Genomic DNA, 27,408 nt, shown 5'->3' with positions numbered 1-27,408 from the left:
CATTCTCTGTCTCTCTCTCTTTAGCCCTGCCCTCCCTCTTGTAAGAACCCATTTCTTGGTACTTATTTTGTTGGGCTTTCGCTTAGTCTTTTTGAAGAATTATACTATTTTCGCTCTCTGTAGAGTCTTTTATACTTCAGTTAATTCATTTATAACCACGTGCTTACCACCTAGTGTGTTGGCTTGTACAATTCCAGATATATTTTTGCTTATATAACAATTTGCTTATATAACATTCCAGATACCACAAATGGGGGAAACTGTTTTCAAACTACAATTTCTATAGGATTGTGTTATTGTTCTTACATATTTTTGTTCTATGCAGTTCACTAAAAGTCTTGTGGAGCCACTCTCCTACTGTCTCCATTGTGGCGTAACAAATCGGTCCACTTGAATTGATGGAGAGACAGATGCTATCTTAAATTATTCTTTCTATCAAAAGAGTAGCTGCAGTCATTTTATGTACCTCGAAACTATAGCTGAACTACTTCAGGCTAACTTGGGGCTCTCAGATGACTAGTGGACCCTGGATCATATTTAGAGATGACTATTTTGTATGCGTGTGAAATACACTTCATCTTATATTGAAACATCCTCTAGGACTATTTTATTTTTATAGTCACCTCCCTGTTTCACATTTGCCATCTATCTTAAGGATCCATCTGGGGCTCCTATATTCTCCTTGCATGCACAGCCCATTGCCTGCTTGTGGGCACTCTGCTGAGACTTCTGTATAGCTTGTTAATTCATGCTCTACTATGGCAAGGGACATTTTCTGTTCCTCTTACCATAACTACCCTTTCTCTGTTTGACTTTGATGCAATTTTCTCTTTTTCTGAAATAATTTTACCTTGTCCTTGTTCAAACCTAATGTGTTAATTGCCAGTATCCTTTTGAGTTTCCATCTTAACCTGAATGTTGCTAAATATTTCTACTAACCTACAGAATTTTTAGACCATTACTGAGGACACTGATGAACTTAAAAAAAAATGGCCGTCCCAATATTCATTCACTCTGGCAGAATACTACTTGCTATGTGCCCTCTGGGAAACATTACTCTTATGAAGGAAATTTATTCTGAATGACCCTCCAACTAGCAATTAGGCAGTCTGAACCATAATTTTCTCATAGAATTGAGCTATGGAAATAATCATGTAATGAAGTAAAGAATGTAAAGCTTTGCTAAAGTCAAAAGGGGCTCTGTTGTCTCTCTTCCATCTACCTATCCTGCCATTGCTTCATAGATGATTAATCTCATAATGTTATAAAGTGCTGACACAAGCTTTATGGCTTTATCACCAAGTAATTGATGTTCTCATTATAGTTTTTCTCATGGCTAGGATAATTCTTCATCCAATATATTCAAATCCAGATATAAAGATGGCACTTGTGAGATTTACTATGATTATTCTTTCTGTATCAAAATGTTTCTGATATTTCTCCAGGAACCAAGCAAAATGCCCAGCAAGGCTTCTGTGATCAACTTCAATTTGAGCACTGCCTATTTTTTACTGGGATGCAATAGAGCTCTGGGCTTGTCTCAGAGTTGTAGCTTCAGCCTCTGTTACTGTTGTGAGACTTTCTCTAATGAGCCAGTGGTGGTCCATAGCCTCAGAGTGTAGGTAGCATAGGAGGATAGAGTCATCACATTTTATTTTTATTATTTTACAGAGTTTGCTTTTATATTTTAACTTTGCCAGAGTTTACCTTTTTAAAAAATTATTATTAATACATTTTTATTGTGAAAATACTATACAGAGGGTTTACAATTACATGAGCAAGGTAATGAATACATTTCTTATCAAGCATGGTTGCCTCCTCCTTTGTTTCAGAGCAAGAAAATGAAAGAAATATTATCATGTAATAAGGCAGTGCCACTTAATGGTTTATCCTTACCTAGACTGCTACATTGCAAAGAAATATCAATGCAACCTTATGTAAAACTCCATGTAATTGCACTGTGACCAATATCGTATCTGATTTACAATCAGCTTGCTAGTTTACTTTTCTAAGTCAGCTGTTGCATTTGATTATATTCTAGAGACTCTCTTCTAAGAGCTTCTTTATATATCATAAGCATGAATTGTTACTCGAAGACTACAAATGGTCCTTTAGGACAGAGGATAGTTATGGTGTCAGAAAATAACCTTTTCCTGGTTCTGACATTATTTAACATCACCATGTAGGCAGACATTTAAACATACCAGCTTCGGGTTTGGACTAGTATATTTCCCATGAATTGTTCATGACAACCAGTGCATAAACTGGCATGTTTTTACTTCTCAGAAGAAAGGCTGTAAATACAAGCCGTAGAAATAGTTGGGAACCAGAGTACATGTCCACTATACATATTTCCAAAGCTGTCCCAGTTTTAATGTGACTTTATGGTGTTGCCCTTCAAAACTGCTGAGGATAGTAGAGAGCCTTGAACAAATATGCTGAAATTGTAGCTTAGTGGGATCTCTGTGGGGGCTTTAGAAGGAAGGTTTTACAGTGGGCATGGTTGCATATGTCTGTAATCCCAGCAACTGTAGAGATTCAAGAGGTAGGAGGATCATGGTTTGAGGCTAGCCCAGGCAAAATTAGGGTGGCCTTACCTAGAAAATACTGTGAAAAAGTGAATAAAGACAGATGCCTGTAGCTCGTGTTATCATGCTACCTATGTCAGGAATCATCCTAAATTGCGGGACTGTGGTCCAGGGTAGTCTTTAGTAACTAACCTTAACAGGGGCTGGAGCTATGGATGTTAGTGCACTGTGTAGGAAGCATAAGGCCTTGATTTCAAACTCTGGATCAGATGACTAGGGCTGTGATTCCAGTGTCAGAATGCTTGGCAAGCAATTTCAGGAACTTGAGTATCATCCCCAGCCACTTCAAAATGAACAGATAAGCAGACTTTTCATGTACATAATATTGTACTATATCCTCATTGTTTTTCCAGGTTTGATTTTTCCCATGCATCTCACCTAATAGGAGATTCTTGGACCCTATGTGAATTTGATTTATCATAAATTTGTCTAATTTACATTTTTAGAGGTTAGCTTTTCTATCTGATTACCTTATCTAATGGGTCTCCATTTTTTCTAACTTGTTTTTGATATTTTGCTTAGCTATTCTATTTATATATTGTGTTGATTTTCTACTCTCATCTTCTTTACTTGCATTGATATTTAATTTATTTCAATTTTTCTTTGCTATTAGTAAAAGAAAACTAGAGAAATGCATTTGCAAGAATACTTTTGGCATATGCCTCTTTCTAATGAATCAGACAAAGCTACTGTAACAGATTCCAGAATACAATGGATCAAGCAAATAATAGTGTATTTATTTCATTCAGTGTAATAGTCTAGATAAGTCCAAGCCATTAAGTGGCCCTGCTTTACAATATGATTAAGTTTCTTTCATTTCCTTGTTCAGATTTTCCAGCATTATTGTCTGTCTATGCATAGTCAGAATTAAGACAAAGCAATCTCAGGTCTGATCCACAGAATAGAAAATGGAAAAAAAATTCCAATGTAAGTGGATTTGTCTATAATTCTTGAATGTTCTGCCAGCAACTTCTTAGAATTCTACCATCAAAACTATGGTTATATTGGCCAAATTGCTTTGAAAAGAAAGGTGGGAAAGAGCCTCTAGCTTTGTAATGTAAGACAATAGGAAGGAGAGTTCATACTAGAGAACATTTTTTCTCATTTCTATTAATTCCTAGCGAGTCTAATGTTTAACTTTTCTCTTTGATTCAACAGTAATTGAGGAGAATTTAAAATTATAATCTCCCAAGGGAGTTTATCTAAATGTATCCTTTCTGACTGCTCATCCCAACACTGAAATATACCTTAAAAACCCTTTTGAGATGTTATAGATAGTTAAATAGACGAGAGGCAGATAGACAGATGGGTATAAAAGTTTAAGTTATATGCCAGGTGCTGGTGGCTTGTGCCTATAACCTAGCTACTTAGGAGGCTGAGATCTGAGGATTGTAGTTTGAAGCCAGCCAGGGCAGAAAAGACTCTTATCTCAATTAACCATTCAAAAACTGGAAGTTGTGCTCATCTTGTAGATTGCTGGCCTGGCCCAAAGAGGCTTTGGGATAGCACCCATGCTCTGAGTTCAAGTCCCACAACTGACAAAAAAGTTTATATTATAATAAATCCTTACATACAACTCATATAAATTCAGTGAGTTTTTTTTGTAGCACTGATATTTGAACTCAAATCCTCACACTTGCTCTACAATGACTCATGGCTCCTGCTCTTTTGTAAGATATGTTTGCGACAAGGTCTTGTTTCCTGTCCAGGTGTTCTCTTGGATTGTAAACCTCCTATTTAGGCTCCCTTGACTGAGTTGGCAGCTTCTTCCATTGAGATGAGTTTTATGTACTTCTCTGTCTGGGCTAAGCCTGGATCCTTGACCCTTTTTAGTTCAGACTCTTAGGATTACATCTGTACTCACCTATCTATGATATTTTAACAAGTTATTTTTTTATCATTTTTTAAAATGTTTTTTATTGTAAAATACTGTACAGAGGGGTTACAGTTACATGAGCAAGGTAATGAGTACATTTCTTATCAAGCATTATTGCCTCCTCCTCTGTTTTTCCCCTACCATCCCTTCCCTCCCATCTCTACAACTACACTCTACCTCCTTTCTGCCCCCCCCCCCCGCAAATTGTGAAGTTTGTTTTTTGACATAGAGTCTTGTACATCTCATTGTTGCAATGGATCAACCTGTATCCCTATTTAAATAATTTGTTTTTTTCTTTCCCCTCCCCCAATTATACCAACATCAAATACACTGAAAACAGGGTTTATACTGTGGGGGAAGAACATACAAAGCAACAAAAAAAACCCAACTTTTTACTCATGCTTTGATGACTTTCTGTACATTCTTACATGAGATTGTGATATTAAGATCTATCAAGCATCTCACTCTCAATCTATCTACCATCCTCTTTTGAGTTTGCTTTTCATTAATACATTATGTCATGAGAATTTAAGAGTTAACATAAAAATATCTAAATATGAACTTTAAAATGATAGCCATAACATCAATATCAAACTGACATCCTTTAAAAGATTAATATTATCTAGTATTTAATTATGTTGACCTTTCCCAAATTATATTGAAAGAACGGACATAATTGGTTTATGTGAATTTCTATTAAAATATGGTCAAATTTTACCTTTGATTGACATGTCTACAATATTCCCATAGCTTTTTTTTGCCTAGAGCTGAACCCTTTATTTTGTTTTAACCATCTTGTTAGGGTATAATTGTCATTTAAAAATAATATACATTTGTGGTATACATACTGAAATTTAATATATGTATACATTACAAACTGATTACCACAATCAAGCTAATTAACACATTCATATCACATAGTTGCTATGTGTGCATGGTAAAAACGTTAAGGTTTTTATGTATGCAGTATATAGAGATAGGACATTTTGTAACTGACTGCTTGTACCCTTGACTAACATCTTTCTATTTCCTTGGCAACCAAAGAACTGTTGATGGTTGGCTGTTTCTTTGAGGCTGATGTTTTTAGGTTCCAGGCAACAGTGAGATTATGCAGCATTTGTCTTTTTATGTCTGTTTTTTTTCCCACTTAACATTTTCTAGATTTATCCATGTCATTGAAAATGGAAGGATTCCCTTATCAAAGATCAGATGGCTACAGATGTAGGTTCATTACTGGGTTTTCAATTCTATTCCATTCCATTGGTCTTGAGGTCTGTTCTGGTGCCAGTACCAAGCTGTTTTGATTACTATGGCTTTGTAGTAGAGTTTGAAATTTGGTATTGATATTCCTCCAGCACTGTTCTTTCTGTTAAGGATCATTTTTGCTATTCGGGGTCTTTTGTTGTTCCATATGAATTTTTGGATTGCCTCTTCTATTTCCTTGAAGAATGAGGTTGGAATATTGATAGGTATTGCTTTAATTTGTAGATAGCCTTGGGATGAAGAAAATGTGGTATATATACACAATGGAATTTGTGTATATATATGAATTTATATATCTATATATGAATGAATGACATTGCCCCATTTGTTAGGAAATGGAAAGACTTGGAAAAAAAATTATATTAAGTGAAGTAAACCAGGCCCAAAGAAACATAGGTCCCATGGTCTCCCTTATTTGCAATAACTAGTATATGATTGAGACAAACTGAAACTGTCAGACAAGTTGATGGTAGGCGAAATGAACCCCAAGACAAGGATTCAAATGTTTTTTTTTCTTTCTTGTGATTGTTTCCAACGTATTTATAAGATGATTTCTTTGTTGCTTTGTAAGTCCCTCCCTCACGGCATAACCCCTGATTTCACTGTATTTGATGTTGGTATAATTTGTGGAGGGGAAGGGCAAAAACAAACCATTTAAATCGGGATATAGGTGGACCCAGTGCAACAATGAGATGTAAAAGTCATTATGTCGAAAAACGAACTTTACAACTTTGGCCGGGGATGGGTGGGGTGGGGGGGTGGGGGGAGATAGGAAGGGATGGGAAGGGGAAACAAAGGAGGAGGTAACAATTCTTGATAAGAAATGTACTCATTATCTTGCCCATGTAATTGTAACCCCTCTGTACGGTATTTTCTCAATAAAAATTTTTTTTAAAAAAAGGAAATGGAAGGATTCAACATGCAGAGTTAAAGTATACCCTTGACCAAATAGCCTTAATACATACTTTCAGTATTTCTTATTTAACAGTGCCAAAATATACATTTTCCTCATGACTACAGAGTACATTTTTTTCAAGATAGATCACAAATTAAGCAACAACAACAACAACAACAAAAACATGAAATCACATTGAGTTTCTCCCTAATAATAATGTAGTGAAACTAGAAATCATTAAGAAGAAAAACTTTGGAAAGTACAGAAATACATGGAAAAAATCAACAAGTTATATATACATATATACGTATATGTATACATATATGTATACGTATATATGCATATATAATTTTAATTAATTAATAATGTATACATATCATTTTAATTGTTCCTATAAAGGTGAATTACAAAGGAGTTAGAGTTATACAAGTCAGGTAAAGGGTACCTTACTTTTTGGACAATGTTATCCCTTACCTTGCTCTCTCCCAATTTTTCCCTCCTGTCCCCAAGTGCAAGTTGTATAGTTCATTTTCAGGGTAGTGAGTACCCTTTGTTCTTCCATTTCTGTGCCCCTACTTATCCTCCCGAAGAAAGATACATTAACAAACTAGACAAGAGGAAAAGAGAACAAAAATGGCAACAAATACACAAAAAAACCTCGTTTCCATTTCATGGATAAACATTGTTTTATAAGATCATATGCAAATGGTATAATTGTGCCTTTCTGATCCTCTCTTAAGAATAATTTCCTGGGGCTGGGAAGGTGCCTCAGTGGTAGAGTGCCTGCCTTGCATGCATGAGGCCCTGGGTTCGATTCCTCAGCACCACATAAGCAGAAAAAGCTGGAAGTAATGCTGTGGCTCAAGTGGTAGAGTGCTAGCCTTGAGCTGAAGAGCTGAGGGACAGCGCCCAGGCCCAGAGTCCAGGCCTACAACTGACAAAAAAAAAAAAAAAAGAATAATTTCCCTTGTTCTCACTCAGTGAGATCATTTGGTATGTGAATGCCTAGAGACCTGTATAATTTATCATGACCCAGTGAATTATTTTGAATAACCAATAAACCAAGGAAAAAACAATAAGGAAAATTTTAACTTCTTGAAACCTATAAAAATGGAAGTCCAACAGACAACAACCTATCAGATACAAAGAAAGCAGTACTCTGGGAAGTTTCTAGCACTCATTCCTACACATAAAAGCATAGAGTTTTCATATAATCTATGGCTACATTTTAAGCAACTGGAGGAGCACGAAGAAACCAAATCCAAAAATAGCAGAAAGAATAAACAGCAGAGATCACAGAAGGAAGAATGGAAATAAAGACTGGAACAGCAACACAATAGTTCAAAACCACAAAGAGCTGGGATGTTGTAAAGTGATTTTTGACAAACTGTAAGCTAAACTATGAAGAATAGGCACAGAGAAAATTAAAAGAGAAACATTCATAGTGAATAATACAAAAGACCATTAGAGGTTAATATGGACAACTATACACCAAATACATTTGGTAAATGAGATATCCTTTTTTGACTAACTAGTATGTATTCATATACACATGCACACACATGCAATGCAATATATATTTCCAATTACTTTATCCATTGAATCATCAATGGGCATGTAAGTGGTTTAGTACTTTTGCTATGAATAATGAAACAATAAATGAGCAAGTGCAGACATGCCAATTTCATTACCTTTGAATTTATACCCAATAAATTGCTGAATCTTATGGTGATTTCATTTTTAATTTTTGAAGAACCTCTATACTGTTTCCTGTAATGACTCTATAAGTTTATGTTTCCCCAATAATTTATTATGTTTTCTCTGCATCCTTATCAATACTTGATATTGCCTATCTTCTTGATAATAGCCATCCTAACATGTTCAAGGTGGCATTTCATTGTTTTATTTGTATTTCCTTAGTGATCAGTGTTATTGAAAAAGTTTCTTGTGTTTTCTTTGGAAAAATAGCAACTTAATTTTTTTTTATCAATTTTGTTTTCGGTTTCTTTTTTGGCTGTTTTGTACTGAATTTTTGTATATTTTAGGTATTTATTCTTATTAAGTAGGTGGTTTGAAAATATTTTCAAACATTCCAGTCTTTTTTTTCACTTTGCTGACTGTGTACTTGATCTGCAGAAGGCTTTGAGATCAATGAATTCCCATTTACTAGTTTTTCCTTTGTCATACATACCAAAAATATTGGTATTGCCAGTGGCTTTCTTATGCTTTCTTTCAGGAGTTTTGTGCTACCAAGCCCTACCCTTAAAACTGTAGTGTGTATCTGAGGTAAATTTTGCATAAGATAAAATCCAGTTTCTTTCTTCTGACTTAAAAAACCAACAACACAAACCTATACATACCCAATTTTTCTAAGTGATTCCTTTCCTATCAGGTTTGCTCTGCAATCCTGTGGAAGAGTAGTGTGTAGATTTGTTTTTAACATTTTTATTCCATTCTGGTCTCTCTGTGTGTGTGTGTGTGTGTGTGTGTGTGTGATTACAATATAGATTGAAATCAGAAATTGTGACTCTCCTGGCATTTTCTTCTTTCACAAGATTGTTTTGGCTATTTAGTTTTCTGCGGCTTTGTAGAAATTTGAGAATTGTTTTTTCTCTATCACTTAAAAAATTCCGTGGAATTTAGATAAAGATTAAGTTGACTCTGTAGGCCGATTTAAGGTTAATTTAACAATATTGTCCTTTTACGTCCCTGAAGAATGTGTGTCTTCAATTTTTTAATCTATGTTTTATACTTTTCAATGTACATGCCACTCAATACCTTGGTTAAATTTATTCTTAAATCTGATATTGGTTTTATTTTCATATTGCAAATGGAATTTAAACATTTATTTTAATTTCTCTTTGGATAATTTTTATTTTAAAATTGTATAAAAATGTAATTTTTTTTGTATTTTGAGTTTGTGTTTCTCAACTTTACTGAACTTTACATAAGTTATAACAGATTTTCCATAAGTTTAATGTATTTTCTTAATTTATGTATTTTGTTGATGTATGTATAGAATATATAATGAAATGGATGTATTTAGTTATTTTTATATTGTTAGGAATCAAACCAAGGAACTATGTATGTTAGACGACTACTCTATAGCTAAGCCTCCCATTCTAGCTTGATTTTTTTTTTTTTTTTTGATTTCTGGTGGTACTGGAAATTGAACACAGAGTCTCATGATAGCTAGGCAAGTACTCTACAATTTGAGAGTGCTCCTTAGCTATGGATTTAAAACAAACAACAACAAAAAACCTTCTGGGATTTTGTTTCACTCTTCTTTAAGACAACCACAATGTGTGCATTCATTCTGTTTATATCCGCATCGTTGAGGGCTATTTTTCTTCTTCATGACTGAATGTGATGATAAAGCTTTTATCAAGGTATTTTATTTGTTTACTTTTGTAAGTTGCTTAAATATTCTTCAGCTCCACACAATTCTGTTGGTTCTTTTGTCTGTTGTGAGCTATACTTTAGCTTCTCATATTGTTCATGTACAGCCTTGCTGATTTCATTTAGTTCTTTAGTTGCATTCCATGACAAACTTCTTTAAGATGACATTTTTTCAGGCCAGTTTTTGGATACTTGTTCATTTCTTTGGATAGTGTTGTGCTTACATGATTTTTATGATCTGTTCAGTTTTGGGTTGGTGTTCCTTTGAAGATAGAATACCTATTCTATCAACTACAAAATGATTCAAACACATGGAAAACTTTTGCTGGGCATGTGGCCCGATGCAATGACATTTTGAGGAAGAATCACCTATAATGGCACAAGAGCTGAAAGGGTGAGTCAGGATTGGTGGGCATGTTGCGAGGTGAGCATGTTGCTTTTCTATGGTTTAGGCAGATACAACTGCATCCAGTCAATATCTTGGGAAACAGAACTGAGTGTGGAATAAAGGACTACTTTGGGTTCTTCAATTAGCTTGCAAATGTTACAGGCACACAGATGACTGTGGCTCTCAGAGGATTTCTATTTCATCTTTTATCTGGTGTGGTGTGTGTGTGTGTGTGTGTGTGTGTGTGTGTGTGTGTGTGTGTGTGTGTGTGTGTGTGTGTGTGTGTGTGTTGACAGAATAATCAATACCTGGGTATAGTTCATAGCTACTGTCTGAGTAGTAGATATATAGAGCATAATTTTCTTTAAATTTCTTCTATAGCTGAAGAATTAGAGATTCTATTTTATATTCTAGTGGTGGTGACATGTTTATAACATCCACATTTTAATCTATAGTTCTCAAATCATTAATGTCACAGCCAATTTTTGAATGTCTTCACAAATTATGAGAAGTTAGCTATGCTTGTATTGACCCACCCACTCCAATTTTCCACTTTTCATTAATTTAATGTAGACTTACAGTCCTTGTACATTACTGATGATATTTCAGCTATGTAAAATGTATTTTCCAATACTAATTTTTGGTTTTACATTTGTTTTTTAACCCATCTCTCTCTTTATGTATTTACGCTTACATGGAGTATCAAACTATTTCAGGAAGTATTTATAAGTTTTATGAGGAACTTTAGAAAGCATTTGACAATAAGTAAATGGGAAATATTAAACCTTCAAGTATCCTGTGTTATAATCCTTTGTGTTTCTCCTATTTGTGGGGTGTGTGTGTGGGGTGTGTGTGTGTGTGTGTGTGTGTGTGTGTGTGTGTGTGTATGTGTGTGTGCTACTCTTCCAGTTCTTAATCAAGGTCATGCAGTTTTTCTTGCTGAGTACAGTTATTTCCCCATTGGAAGTCTTTCAACAAAATTTCTTGGTTATGACCATCATTGCTTGTGGCTAGACACTCCGCTACATAATAAGCACAGATTGGCATTTCAAAATTTTAATTTCATAGTGAGGTATGGAACTGTAAGTTGGTTTACATCTGTCCTCAAGTCTTCTTTGATATATTTCAAAGCATTTTTTTCTACAAAAGCTGTTTTGGCCAGGATGCTACTTTCCTCCATGAGTGTGCACCCTCACTTTTTTTTATTATTATTAACAGAGAACCTTATTAATCCAATATTGGCTTATTTAGGATAGTCAAAGGACTTACAGTCCCCAGGTATCCAGATGCTCTGCTACTTTAGTAAAAAAAAGTAGATAATCTCAAGCAAGTTAATTGCAATTCTGTTTTTTCCTCCTTCTTTGGTCCCTTGTGTTAAGAATTAATAAGATTTTTACTACATTATGTTAGCATTTTCCTGATACTGAAATTAAGCTTATAGAGCTGTCATTTCTGGGGTAATTCTTTTCTACTTTTTCAAAGAACGGTAGTTGTTTGATTTTAATCAAATATTTTACTTGTTCTTCTTGATGTCTCAAATTATGACTGATATCTAGGTACATAATTTTATGAGTTTATATCTTTCTTCCTTTAATTAACTCTATTTTTTAACAATTTCACCAAAAAAGATAAATGAGGAGGTGCTTACTCTTTCCAAAGCGTTATTCTCAGTACAAGGGTCAGTATAGATTTTCTTTAAGCAGCACTTACCCTTCTGTCAAAGTACAGAGGAGTCTGTTTTTATACTGAGAGGATAGAGTGAAAAAGGAGAGAGGGAAACCCAAATGTAGATTGTCGAGGGGAAGGAAGGGATCAAAGACATGGAAGGGAGGGTCAATCTTTTAGCAATTAGGAGGACCATTTCCTTCACAACTACTTTTATGTTAGATAATTAGTGGTCTGAAACATAGAATGATAACTGATTTGTGAACTTCAGACTTTATGACTGTGAACTTTAGACTGTATCAGCATTGATGTCAGTACTGACAAAACATCCTACCTACATTGCACCATCTCCTGTGATAACTACAAAAATCAGAATACTGAAGAAATAAATATAACTGGACTTAAAAAATGGGACATTTTTCACATTCATGTGCTAATCCTTAACTTGCACCCTACCAAAGCCTGTTGTGTGGAAAAGAAAGTTAATGCAAAGAGCAATACCTAAATGAAGACAGGACACGTTTGTGAATGCCAAGGGCCTAAAAGACAGTAGAAACATTCAGGCCAACACAAATGAACAAATAAGTTGACAAGCAAAATCATACTGACGGGTATAATTTTCTCTTTTGTGTTGGTACCAGGGCTTTGGACTTGCTAATCAAATACACTATCACTTGACTTGCATCTTCAGGCTTTTTATGCATTTTAGTGAGTATGAGACCTTTTATTTTAAATTTATGAAATAAACTTTTGAGTTTTTCCTCTTAAGACATCCTTGGAGTAGGATACATTTAACCTACATTTCTTGCATAGCTGTGTTTACAGAGGCATACACCATCATATCCACTTGTCTATTGAAGAATCTTGATAACTTTTTTTTTTTTTGGCTCATGCTACAGACATCATATCTCCTTCTCCCAAGTATTTGGAATTACCGAAGTGAGCCACTATGCTAATCTTGAATTCCATACTTTAAATATGTTGTGACTGTCCCAGTGGCTTATGAGCTGGGAATTTGTTCTCGACCGGGAAAGTGGTATGTAAATTTAAGAAGTGTGCCACAGTGGGGGATACTAAGCCACCTGGAGACATACCCTCAAAGGGCTTGCTGGATGACTGGCTCCCAAAGTGCTTGCTTACACTGAACCCTGCTCCTGCCAGGATCATCCGCTTCTTCCATAGGCCCCCACCCAAACTCTGTGACGGCACCTTCAAAAGTGGGAGCTAGCAAATCTCTTTTCTTTATAAGAAGCCTGTGCCAGGGATTGAAACACAGTAAAGAAAGGTTGAGCAATACACCTACAGGCTGCAAAAATCCATCTGAAGTCAAATTTCTCACACACTTTGAGCCTTAAAAAACCGTTATGGGTTTGTATAGCTACTTGATCTTCTTCTGATGAACATAGAAGTAGTTGCTCGTACAAGAACGACCTGAGACAGAACATTCATATATCTTTAAAATCATCTTGAGACATTTCAGTCTTTAGACACTTAGAGCAATAAAACACAGTGACGCTCTAGCTAAGTAAATGGATAGTTGTTGCAAATTAAATAAAGATTTTTATATACTGGCCAGTTAATTTTATTTTCCTTAATTTATTATATGCATATCATGAATCAATGCAAGCCTGCACATAATACAAAGCAGAAGTCTTCCCTAAATTCTTTAATTCTCTAGGCTTTTCTTATAACACTTAAATCCACAGTTCCATATTATATGTTTATAAGTCTATTCCTTATAAAGACTGTCTTAATTTTCTTAAGTTGAGACAAAATTTGTCTTACTGAAGCTGTGAGGTCCACTGCCATTTCTCTCCTCCTGTATTTCCATTACAATTTCAACAAACATATTTTGATTAAAGAAAACACCTATCCTTCTTTGGAGTACAGAATTTATATTACTGTGATTATTTGTTGAGCCAATTAGTATACCACAATTGTTTTCCTTTATTGTATAAATGTTGCCTGAATTAGTAACTGTTTTGTCATCAAACTTCTTAGATTTTTTTTATAGTTTTTCTCTAAGACATGAATAATTTTGTCACAAGCCTAGCAATAAATTTAACAACTATACAAATGAATTATGCAAATACATCTTTTTATTATTAGTATTACTATAATAAAATTATAGTATATAGTATTATATTATTAAAATTATATTATATTAAAATTATAGTATATAGTATATTAATTTTTATATGAAGTATATTTATTTAACTTTCTTTTTCCATTGTGAAAATAGCGTACAGAGGGGTTACAATTACGTACATTTCTTGCATTGTTGCCTCCTCCCTTGTTTCCCTTTCCCAATTTCCCCCACCCCACCAAAGTTGTAAAGTTCGTTTTTCCAACATAAGGTCTGTACATCTCATTGTTGCAATGGGTCCACCTGTTAACTTTTTCTAGAATTTTTTTTGGCTTTGACTTACTATATTCAGAACATAATCTTGAGATCATGTTTCTTTATCTCAAGACTTATGGTCATCTCTTTGTTTTCTCTTCTTGTTTTGATGAATAAAAGGAGGTATTTGAGAGGAATAATTTGTGGATTCATTCATAACTGATACTAAAATTTTTCTGTGCCTATGGGATAATTGTAATTCCAAATTATTTATAATTTAATATACACATAAAATACAAATTCTCAAGTTTATCATTTAAATGGAGAATTGTACACTAAAACTGAATATTTGCTATGGTGTATTATTTAAAATACGTGAACAAAAATAAGTTTCCTTAGACTCTCATACATATTACTTGGTCTATTAATTGGGTTTAAATACTACCTATTTTTTGGCTCCTATTACTTTACTACTTCTCTTGGATTCTGTTGAGATATCCCTTATCCTTTTTATAATTGTATGTTTTATGATGTTGACTACTAATCTATGTTGAGGTAAAGGAGAGAAGTTTGAGATTCTAAAAACAGTGTGCAAAGATTTTCAATCCCTATATTTCATGTTTATATCCCACAGTATCTCTTGTCTCTATACATTGAGTTTATAGTTTATAGTTCTAATGGTATTGAATATTATACTCATTCTCCTATTTTAGGTATTTGGGTATTAGTATGTCAAATTTACTCTACTTTTGCATTTCTGACTCTTCTAAAATACATTTAGGTCTCAAACGTCCTTTCCTTTAAAATTGTTTTCTGTGTTTGTGTTAGCATAGCTTAAGTTTCTGAGTACCATTTTAGTAGGATTTATGTTATATAAAAAGATAAATGTATATTGTCCATCCTCCATTGTTAAAATAGATTATGGTGACTAGATCTAGTTACAAAATACCATGAAAATACTAAAGCAATAATTCAAGGAAATTTTTAAATTAATATTAATAAATTTGGAGGAAATGGAAATTATTCACTTATTAAATTATATTAAGTAAAGGATGCCATAGTTACAGCTTTTATTTATAATATTAAAACTTAAACACTAGATCAAGTACATTTGCAATTATGTTTCCATATGCTGTAAAATGGTTTGATAAAATTTAAAGTCCATTTTGACAAAGAATTTTAGTAAATTGAGCTTATGGTTATGCTTTATAATGTTTTATAATGACTGAGAAGACGTCTACAGCATACATATATTCTTGCCAATAATTTAATAAAAACATGAGAAAATTTATAGAAAGATATTAAAAAGATCCTTTTATAGAGTGTGTGCTGGGTGCTGGGGCTTCAACTCAGGGCCTTAGCACTGTCCCTGAGCTTTTGTGAACTTTTGTGCTTGACTAGCTCTCTAAGACTTTGAACCATAGATCCACTTCTGGAGTTTTTGTGGTTAATTGGAGCTAACAGTCTTATGGACTTTTCCTCCATGGGTGGATTCGAACTGTGATCCTTAGATCTCAGCCACCTGAGTACCTAGGATTACAAGTATGATCCACTGGTGGTTGGCCCCAAAAGATACATTTTAAAAATAATTAAGATTTGAAATTATAAAATATTGAAGAGCAGAGCACCATTATTCACCAGGAAATTCCAATACATAATACTCAGAAATCAATACAAAGATCTAAGTATATAGAAAGTAAAATAATGAGAAAAATGTTAATGTAAAAAAGTTCAAATGTGGTCTAAACATCAAATTTTTAGGGAAAAAATTTTCTTTTAAAGTTTGATAGATTATCCAAGAAAAATATGCAACCAAAATATATGGCTCTGCTCCTTTTGATCGAAAATTACATCAGAACTATATTCTATAAACAAATTGTAAGGGAAATCTGTACTGAATAAAATTAGTACCAATTAAATGCAGAAAATAATGGCTATACATCTGAGGAAAAGATCACAAAACAAGAATTTGTGAACAACTGTTGTATTAGAAGATATTTACTGAAAGAGAGTGGGGTCAGGAATCCAAGGAGACCTTTCCTTTTAAAACTGAGATATCAGACATATGGGTAAATATACCAAATCCTGATTGTGACATAATAATTGCCATCAAATATTAAGTTTATTAAAATGTGAGTTGTAATAAAACTATAGCACTGAGAACAGTAACAGGAAGTTCTATTTGGAAAATAGTAAATATATACAATATGTATATATATCTGCATCAAGGATATGTATATATATATGTATATATCTAAATCTTCTTCTGTTCAATCCACTAACTAGGAATACTGTTGATTTTCAGGTGCTTCAAATATGACTAAACTGAATTAAGGTGTGCTTTAAGTATAAACATAAATGTAAATATAAAATGCCAATTAATGACTCTATATTATGGTACTTTCAGGATTATTATCTTAGACATTGTGAATTATTTAAATTCATTTTCTTTGTTTTTTACAATTTTGGTGTGTCAAGTAGAAAGTTTAAAATGACCAAAGAAGCCTAGTTTTTACTTCAGTTGAACAGTGTGTTCCTTTAGGGTAACTACTAAAGGAATTATTAAAATGTGTGATTAAAAACTAAAAAATGAGTCAATTGGACATTCTTATTTCCTCTTCAGAGAAGTCTCTCTTTAAGTCTTTAGCCCACTTATTAATGGGGAGATTGTTTTTTTTTGAAGATTTGTTGTTGGGGGATTTAAGTTTTTTGAATTCTAAGTATATTTTAAATATGAGACCCTTGTCCATTGTATGGCTAATGAAGATTTTCTCCTAATCTGTGGGCTTTCTATTCATCTTGCTTGTAGTGTCCTTTGCCATGCAGAAGCTCTGCAGTTTCATGCAATCCCATTTGTCAAAACTTTCTTTGATTTGTTGTGTTTCTGGGTCTTTATTAAGAAAATTTTGGCCTGTGCCAAGGAGCCCTAGAGTTTCTCCTATTCCTTCTCGTCATGTTTTCAGTGTGTCTGCTTTGACTTTAAGGTCTTTGAACCCCTGTTTTCACTGTATTTGATGTTGGTATAATTTGGGGAGGGGAAGAGAAAAAACAAAATGTTTAAATAGGGAAACAGATTGACCCATTGCAACAATGAGATGTACATGATGCCATGTTGAAAAACATTACAATTTAGGTAGGGGAGGGGGTGTAGTTGAGGAGGTGGGAGAGATGGGATGGTAGGGTAAAAACAAAGGAGGCAGCAGCAATGCTGGATAAGAAATGTATTCATTACCTTGCTCATGTAATTGTAACCCGTCTGTACAGTATTTTCACAATAAAAAACTTATTTTTAAAAAGGTCTTTGATACATTTGGAGTTGATTCTGGTGCAGGGTGATATATGGGGATATAGCTTTAGTTTTATACAGGTGTTTAGCCAACTTGCTAGCAACATTTCCTGAAGAGGCTGTCTTTCCTCCATTCTATTTTTTTTAGATTAGGTAGCTATAGGTCTGTGGTTTCATTTCCGGGTCTTCAGTTCTATTCTATTGGTCCTCAGGTCTGTTCTTGTGCCAGTACCAAGCTGTTTTGATTACTATTGCTTTGCAGTAGAGTTTGAAGTTTGGTATTGATATTCTCCAGCACTGTTCTTTCTGCTAAAGAAATAAGAATGGCCAATAGACACATGAAAAATTGTTCAACCTCTCTAGCCATAAAACAAATGCAAATCAAATTTTCATTGAGATACCACCTCACCCCAGTTAGAATGGCTATAATCAAGAACTCTAATAACAACAGATGCTGGAGGGGATGTGGCCAGAAGGGAACCCTACTGCATTGTTGGTGGGAGTGTAAACTTGTTCAACCACTTTGGAAAGCAGTATGGAGGTTCCTCAAAAGACTCCACATAGAGCTCCCCTATGACCCAGCAATCCCACTTTTAGGAATTTACCCAAACGCTCACAAACAAGGCCATACGAAAATTACCAACACAACTATGTTTATTGCAAGATTATTCACCAGAGATAAGATATGGAACCAGCCCAGATGCCCCTCAGTAGATGAATGGATTCAGAAAATGTGAATGTATATATATACATACATATATATATGTATATATATGTATATATATATGTATATATATACATATACATACAAAATGGAATACATGCCTCCACCAGAAAGAATGACACTGCTCCATTTGTATCAAAATGGAAAGATTTGTAAAAATTATATTATGTGAAGTAAGCCAGACTCAAAGAAACTTAGGTCCCATGGGTTCCCTTATCTGCAATAACTAGTATATGTCTAAGACAAGCAGAAAAGTTCAAAAGCTATATGCTATATACATATGACCATATAAGATGATGTTAAACAAAATGAACCCCAAGATAGAGACACAAAGGGTTTTATCTTTGTCGCTGTTCTTCTTAATGTACTTATAATGAAATATGTGATTTTTTTGTTTCTTTTGTATGTTCCTTCCCCATGGTATAACCCCTGTTGTCACTGTGTTTGATTCTGGTACCCTGTATCTTGTATATACATTTTTCTAATTTGGAGATGGAAAGAGAAATAACAAAATACTGAACTAAAGATACAGGATGACCCATTGTAACAATAAGATGTACAAGACAGTATGTTGAAAACGAACTTTACAACTTTGTGGGGGGGAGGGAAGGGAGGGAAGAGAAGAGATGGGGAGATGGGGAGGAAAGGGATGGTATATAAAGGAGGTTGTACCAATACTCAGTAGGAAAAGGACTCATTACCCTGCTCATGTAACTCTAACCCCTCTGTACAATATCTTTACCATGAAATACATATATTACAAAAACTTAAAAATGAACTAGAATGGAATACAACTGATAGTAATACATAGGGATAAATGTGAGAAAATATACAATAAATGGTAAGATGATAAATACAAACACAAATCTTAAATAAAATATCAATCAGTACAAATGAATTAAATATCAGGCTTGAACAGAAGATTTAGAAGTATATAAAGAATAGAATGTCCAAATATGAGGTTTTACATATACATACATAAAAGAAAATTCCTGTTTTTTCTTGCATCACAAAAGAGATGGCCAGTCAAAGTGGTGTCTACTTGCAATTCCACCACTTGGGCCATAGTGGGAGGTATCTATAATGTAGTTGTTTTCTGGGTTTGGTTACCAATTTAACATCAAATGTACTCATTTATAAATCTAGCCTAGGGTTTTTTTTTCTTTCCTGAAACTTGGTCATAAGGAATATTCTTTGTGCCTTAAGTAGCAGTGTATGGAGTGGCATTCATCTCACAGAGGTGGTTAGCATGGAAAGATTGCTTGATCATAGACTAGAAGTTCTATGACATATTGTTGTTCTTGAACCTACTCAACTTACAATTTCATGGATTTAAAGATCATGTTTTAAATAAAAAAAAATATGCTGCTTTATACTTTCATGTTCCAATTCACCAATGGCCTTGTGGCATGCTATGAGCTGTCTTTACAAATATGTTGAGTTTTTTAGCTTCAAATGGTGTGGCCTTCTTCCAGAATACTAAGCATTTCCATTCTGGTTCTCTCTTGGAAGAGATTCTACAAGGTTTCTTTTGCCACCAAGTGTTCCGGGATGGTTCCCAAGAATAACAATGTTGGGTATATTTGTTTCCTATTATTCCATAAGGCATCACCAAACATGTGCCATATGATGTTAAGTGTTAACCCACACAAATTTGTTGCCTTAGAGTTTCTGGTATCAGGAGGGTGGACTTGCTATGGCTGGGTTCCATATTCCATATTCCAGGTCATATAGGTTCAATCCAAGAAGTAGCCTAGTGTTACAACTCATTTGACACTGAGGGTTCTCTGTCCAGCTCATTACCACCAGAATTCAGTCTCTTGAATTTTAATGACTGAGATACATGCTAATAAGAGAGAAAGTACATATTGTTTGTTAGTTTAACCATTGTTATTGTCTAAAAATCAGAGCTTGTTCAGTTCATAGCCTGAAACCTCTCTCCTGAGCCTTTTTCTGCTCCAGATATTACTAAAGCTGACAATCTTTATAATACCAGCTAAGTAATATATTGATGTAGTATTCCATTCTATTCCATATAGAATATGGTAATTTAATACACAGATTCCTGAGTCATTCCTGCTATATTCACAGTGGAGTAGGTGGTGCAATCATTGGCTGATCACTTTGAAGAGAATGATCCATTATGTCTTATAGCAAAAGATGCCCAAAACTTTAACTGATATAATAGGCTTTTGATTCTTTGTATGGTTAGCTCCTATCCTCGAGCATTCATAAATATTATCCATTCCTATAATGCACTAGCACATTCTTAGTTATTCGCTCTGATTAGTGTGTTGTTAATATTCAAAACCAGTCCAGATCTTATTAGACTAAATTATAACAGGTACAGTTTTAGCCTTTCCAATTGTGTGGAAGCTGTTTCCAATCCTGTTTTTAAAATATGGCTATAGAGTAATGCATTCATCAGATCAATGGGTGCCTATTATATCCCAGAGGCTGTGTTATTCCTCTACAGCAAGAATACTATAATGATATACCTGCTGCACATAAGGCTACTTAGTTGAATACATCTCACTGTCATTTTCCCTGATGAGTCTAGAGTGTTGGGAGGAGTCATCTTGATAACTGATGAGAGGAAGATCATCTCTTCATTCTATGTTTTAAAATTCAACCTTAATTACGACTTTTCCTCTCTTAGGGTTGTAACATTGCTTACGTGGAAATGGCCCCAGGTCCCTTTGAGGGAAGGCTGGCGAAACAATTTTCTATTCTTGTGCTGAAGGAAAATTGCTATCCGTTCTTTCTTTGGAACCTAACATCTTTTCAGTCATTGATTATAGTTCAGAAAACTAGCTCATGTCTATAAGTTGGTGTACAAAACAAATACAGCAGTGACACTCATTAGACACTGTTGGAAATGAATGATACAGCTTGTGGGGGAGGGGCGTTCAGGAGGGAAAAATTGAGAGAAAATGAGAGAAGAGGTGACACTTACCAAAAAGGAATTCACTCATTACCTGACTTATGTAACTGGCACCCCTCTGTACATCACCTGTACAATAAAAACAAATTAATTAACTTAACCAAAAACAAAATGATACAATATAAAACAAAACAAAACAAAAACCCTTCTAATTTAATCAACTGCCTCAAATGGGGTGGGGAAGGTTTTCTGATGAAACCCAGAGCACCATGCTGTATTGTATCCTTTTGGCTGTCCATCTATTTCACTCGAAAATGATCTACGTTCTTAAAAGGCCCCATCATTCTCTGTGGATCAGGTCCCTAGGTGTTCCTTCACTTCGTGAAAAACATCATACACTTGACCTTCCCTAGGTAAATCCCACTGCATTGTGTGGACTGTGTGTATGTGCGGCTGGGAGTGCGGTGGCCATTATTGGCATCAATAAGTCCACATCTCTTATAACAACAATAAAGCCAATATTGAGGTTGTGAATGATGTGGATGAGCTTTCACCAGCACATTCTAAATGGTGTCGTCTCTGGACATTCTTGTAGAAAATTGGCCTGTAGAGAATTTCCTTGTCTTCAGTCGTGTCCCCATTTTAGCCCACCTGCATCTTGAGCCTCTTCATTCCTCCCTCTAGTCTCTGCCAGATTTCTTTCATTTCCCCTCACTTTGTATAGGCTATTGCTCTTCTCAGGCTTTGAGCAGCCAACCTGGCAGCATGTCTTCTGGGATCCTTCCTAGCGTATTATGTGTCACGACATACTTTGAATGCTCACAAAATTACTGACTTTGTGTTTGATTGGAAGTACAAGGAACCAGACCCAGGTCTTTAGTGTACTAGTGCCCCCAAGACTTCTGTTTTGATTTTGTTTTTGAGATAAGGTCTTATGTTACATTTATCTGAGTTGCCCTTTAACTGTAGATCTTCCTGTTCTGCCTCCACGATATCTGGAATTATTTTAGTCAAATACCTCATGCCTGACTTATGATTGGCCTTTTTATTCCTTAATTTTATGTTGTGCACATGAATATAAACACAGATTTTGCTAAAACATTCTGGTTAGTTCCAGAAGACTCTTTGGCATACATTCTTTTCTCACTTATTAGGTCTGTTCCATCACCGGTCAGGTTATGTTAAGACATAGCCCTAATTATCAGAGTAGGAGATGAGGTAGAGTTGCTTCTGGGGTGTAGTAGTGGCACATGTATTGTCTGACTGAGGAAAAACCTTGGTACCATTTTCCACAAAGCATGGTGTAAGCTAAGCTGGTCTATGAGAGAAAGGAATAGACAACTTCTGCAGGTCCACCGGGTCCAAGAAATCTCAAGAATCAAGATTTTTTCTTTCAATAATGTTTCTTTCAAAAATGTTCCCATTCCAGAGTCCTAATATTATCAAACCAGAGTCTTTGTATTAGCATAGCAAACTTGCTTAAGCTGACAATGTTACCTTCAGGGCTTCGCTACCCTTAGTATTAAGTTTGGTGTATGGCCATCTTTTTTTTTCCTCTGCCCTGTGTTTTATACCTCCAAGGATACTCTGTGACTTTCTCCTTTAGATTTTAGTTGTGATTAATTGCTCTTAGTCTTTTATTGTCTTCAGTTGTGCGTGGCAACAACCACTCCCACCGTCCTTAATATATCCCACAGATAACTCCAATGCCAAGTACCCTGTACAGCTAGTACATTTCCTTTCACCACTTTGCTAGAGCAGCCCCCAGAGTTAAAGGCTGGCAGGGGTCACTCAGCATTCCACATAGACTAATTTTCATTATCAGCATATCTATGGGTGATCCAGTTCCTAAAACTCATTCCAGAGCCTGCTTTCTTGGATTATTTCTGGCATCAGGTATCACAGATGGTGTTTCCAAAACATAACATTCTGAAGTGCAGAGTATACAAATGACCTTTCTTAGGATGATGATGATGAACATGATGATGATGATGATGATGATGAACATGATGATGATGATGATGATGATGATGATGGTGATGATGATGATTGTGTTGGTCCTGAGGCTTGAACTCAGGGCCTAAGTGCTGTTTTTGAGCTTTTTCCGCTGTAGTCTAGTGCTCTACCACTTGAGCCACAGTTACACTTTTTGGCTTTTTTGGTACTTTATTGGACCTAACAGTCTAATGGGACTTTACTGTCTTGGCTGAGTGTTGAACCACTATCTTCAGATCTCAACGTCCTGAGCAGCTAGGATTACTAGCACCTGGCCTTAGGAATGTTATGTAAAAGTAGTATCTGTGGTATGGAGAAGGGCTAAAAGCGCATTTAGATAAAGTGAGTAGCTTAATGAAATGTCTAACCATGTCAGGTAGGGCTAGGAAGATCAGATACTTCCACACTCGCACTGCTCAGTTAGATGTGGACCACACAAGCTGGAGGTATATCCTTGTGTGAGATGTGTGTCTTCAGCCATGGTTATCTCTCCACTGGGCGAACACTGACTCACAGAAGCCTTCTATCCAGGAATCTTGCATCTAAGAAGCAAATCCCCTGATCACCATGTTTGCAAATGAAAAGGGAGCAATAATGCTCTGAGACAACAATGAAAACAAGAACCAGACTGAAGGCTATACATAAATGGATATCAAGACCTCTTTTAAAAAGACAGTAAATGAAATGAGTGTTGTTTTGTGTAAAAATAGTTACACAGAAAATTCAAACAGAAGTCCAAAAATCAACCCACACAGAAGTGAACACTTACGACAAAGTAGACTCTGGAACCACTTTTGTATAAGTAGATATTTTCAAAAAAACGGTGTGGTGCCAATCAGATCAACTTTATAGAAAAAAAATATTTTAGCATCTAAACTCAGACCATATAATTCCAGATGGAATATGAAAGAGATGCATATAGAAACTAAAATTTAAAGTGCTTAGAAAAAAATCTCAGGAGGATATCTTCATGCCATGGAAAGCAGCATATGGTATTAATCGGAAAAAAACTGATAAATTTAAGACTATGAAAATTAAGATATTTTCTTCATGAAAACATATAAAAGAACCAAGCATTTGGGAGGCTAAGGCAGCCTGATCAGGAGGCCATACTGGTTACATAGTGGGATATTGTATCAAAAAGGAAATCAAAAGGGGCTGGGTAGGTGGCTCAGTGGTAGAGCGCTTGCCTTGCATGCCTGAGGCCCTGGGTTCTATTCCTCAGCACGACATAAGCAAAAAAGAAAAAAGCCGGAAGTGGCCCTGTGGCTCAAGTGGTAGAGTGCTAGCCTTGAGCTGAAGAACTGAGGGACAGCGGCCAGGCCCAGAGTTCTGTTCCCATGACCGGACCCCCCCCCCCCAAAAAAAAAGGAAATCAAAAGAAACAACATGAAAAATAAACATAAAAGGATTTAAGAGATTGTAAAATAATCTACAGAATAGCAGTTATTTGCCACATGTATCAGACTCAATGATTAATATATTTAAACATGGGAAGAATCTGAAGAAACCTGTAAGAAAATAAGTGAAAAAAAATAAGTGAAACTCACTTTAAAATTTGGCAAGAAATCCCTGGTGCCAGTGGCTCATGCCTGTAATCCTAGCTACTTGGAAGCTGAGATCTGAGGATCGCTGTTCAAAGCCAGTCTGGGCAGGAAAGGCTGTGATACTCTTATCTCCAACTAAAAAAAAAATACCAGAAAACTGGCAGTGGTTCTATGGCTCAAGTGATAGAGGGCTAGCTAGCCTTGAGTTAAAAGGTGAAGGACAGTACCCAGGCCTGGAGTTCAAGCCCAGGCCCAAGTACAATTGATTTCCATGCAGTGTTCCCATATATACATACACTATACTTGGATTATATCTCCCTCCACTATTTCTCTTTCTTAACCTCTCTTAGTTTTTCTTTTCATATGATTTTAAATGAGGTTTTACATTCTATTTACATAATTCATATAATGTAATTTGATCACATTCACCCCTGTATCACCCTCATTGGTGTCCCCACCTCCTCCCACAACATTCCCTCTTTTACATTCATGCTTGGTTTTTGTTTTTGTTTTCCATTATTTTCAAGTCTAGATCATGATATTTATCTTTTCTAAGTCTGACTCATTTTATTTCACATGATGATCTCCAGTTCCATCCATTTCCTGCCAGTGAAAGACATAATCTGATTCCTCTTTGGGTGGCATATATACTCCATCGTGTAGAGAGACCACATGTTCCTTTATGGTCATTAGTTGGCAGGCACTCAGGCTGAATGCACAGCTTGGTGACTGAATTCTGTAGTGACAGATGTGATTGTGCAGGTGTCTAACTGTATTCTGACTTATATTACTTCATGTATATGACCAGATGTACTATAGCAGAATCATGTATTAACTGTATTTTTAATTTTTTGAGCAACTCCCATACTGATTTTCTTCTGGTCCTGAGGCTTGAACTCTGGGCCTGTGCACTATCTCTGAGCTTTTGCTGAAAACCAACACTCTACCACTTGGGCCACAGTACCATTTCTGGCCCTTTCTTTTCTTTCTTTCTTTCTTTCTTTCTTTCTTTCTTTCTTTCTTTCTTTCTTTCTTTCTTTCTTTCTTTCTTTCTTTCTTTCTTTCTTTCTTTCTTTCTTTCTTTCTTTCTTTCTTTCTCCTTCCTTCCTTCCTTCTTTCCTTCTTTCTTTCTTTCTTTCTTTCTTTCTTTCTTTCTTTCTTTCTTTCTTTCTTTCTTTCTTTCTTTCTTTCTTTCTTTCTTTCTTTCTTTCTTTCTTTCTTTTTTTTTGTGATGCTCCACCAGACTTTTGTTTTTATTGTGAAAATACTGTACAGAGGGCTTACAATTACATGGGCAAGATAGTGAGTGATTATATTTCTTATCAAGCATTGTAGCTTCCTCCTTTGTTTCCCCTTCCCATCCCTTCCCAACCTCCTCTCGCCCCCCCACCCAATCCTCCCCCCTCCCTCTCCCTCTCCACCACCAAAGTTGTAAAGTTCGTTTTCAACATAACGACTTGTTTCTATGATTAATTGGAGAAAAATGTCTCATGAAATTTCCCTCCTGGGTTGGCTTTGAACCTTGATCCTCAGATCCCAGCTGCTGCTTCATTTTTGTTTTGGTCAGTTATGGGGCTTGGATGAAGGGCCTTGGTGCTGTCCCGAGCCTCTTTGTGCTCAAGGCTAGTGCTCTACCACTTGAGCCATAGCAACACTTCTGGTTTATGAATGGTTAATTGGGGGTAAGATTCTCACATGAAGTTTTCTGCCTGGGTTGACTTTGAACCATGATCTTCCGATCTCAGCCTCCTGAGTAGCTAGGATTACAGCCATGAACCACCAGGTTCTGGCCACACTGACTTTCATACAGGCTGCACTTTTTTTTTTTTTTTTTTACTATAGTTGACTATATGTATATGTTATGACAAAGCAAATAAATTTCCAGTTATGTTCCAAACATAAATGTATAATTGCAACAAAGGACATTCATCAGAATTTCATAGCCACAATAGACAAAACTGAAAATGACAGATGTGGTCATCAATGAAATGGAATGAATATAATTAATATATATTGATACTGTAAATAAATGATCAGTGAAATCTACAAAATAATATTTTAAATATTCATACACATGAAACTTACACATGTGGTATTAATTGATAAAGCATCAATCTAAAACCAGGTGCCTGTAGTCCTAGCTTCTCAGGAGGCTGATATTGGGAGATCAGCAACTTGAAGCCAGCCTAGGCAAGAAAGTCTGTGAGACCCTTATCTCCAATTAATCACCAGAAAAATTGGAAGTAGATCTGTGGTTCAGTGGTTAAGCTCTTACCCTCAGCAAACAAACTCAGGGACAGTGCCTAGGCCCTAAGTTCAAGCCCCAGGACCAGCACAAAAAGGGAAAGTAAGAGAGAAAGTAAGAGAGAGAGAAAAAAAAGAAAGGAAGGAAAGAAAGAAAAAGAAAAGAAGGAAGAAAGGAAGGAAGGACATAGAAAACATACTCCATGGGAAGTGTATTTGAATATCTATTAAGGATTGGAAATTTTACAGCTATACATGATAACCTATACAGGGCTCAATGCATTTACATACAAACTGACTAATGAGGGTATTC

The sequence above is a fragment of the Dipodomys spectabilis genome, unplaced genomic scaffold (genome assembly GCF_019054845.1).
Source record: "Dipodomys spectabilis isolate Male_0828 unplaced genomic scaffold, ASM1905484v1 ptg000017l, whole genome shotgun sequence".
Taxonomy (NCBI): Eukaryota; Metazoa; Chordata; class Mammalia; order Rodentia; family Heteromyidae; genus Dipodomys; species Dipodomys spectabilis.
This window is presented reverse-complemented; position numbering follows the sequence as displayed.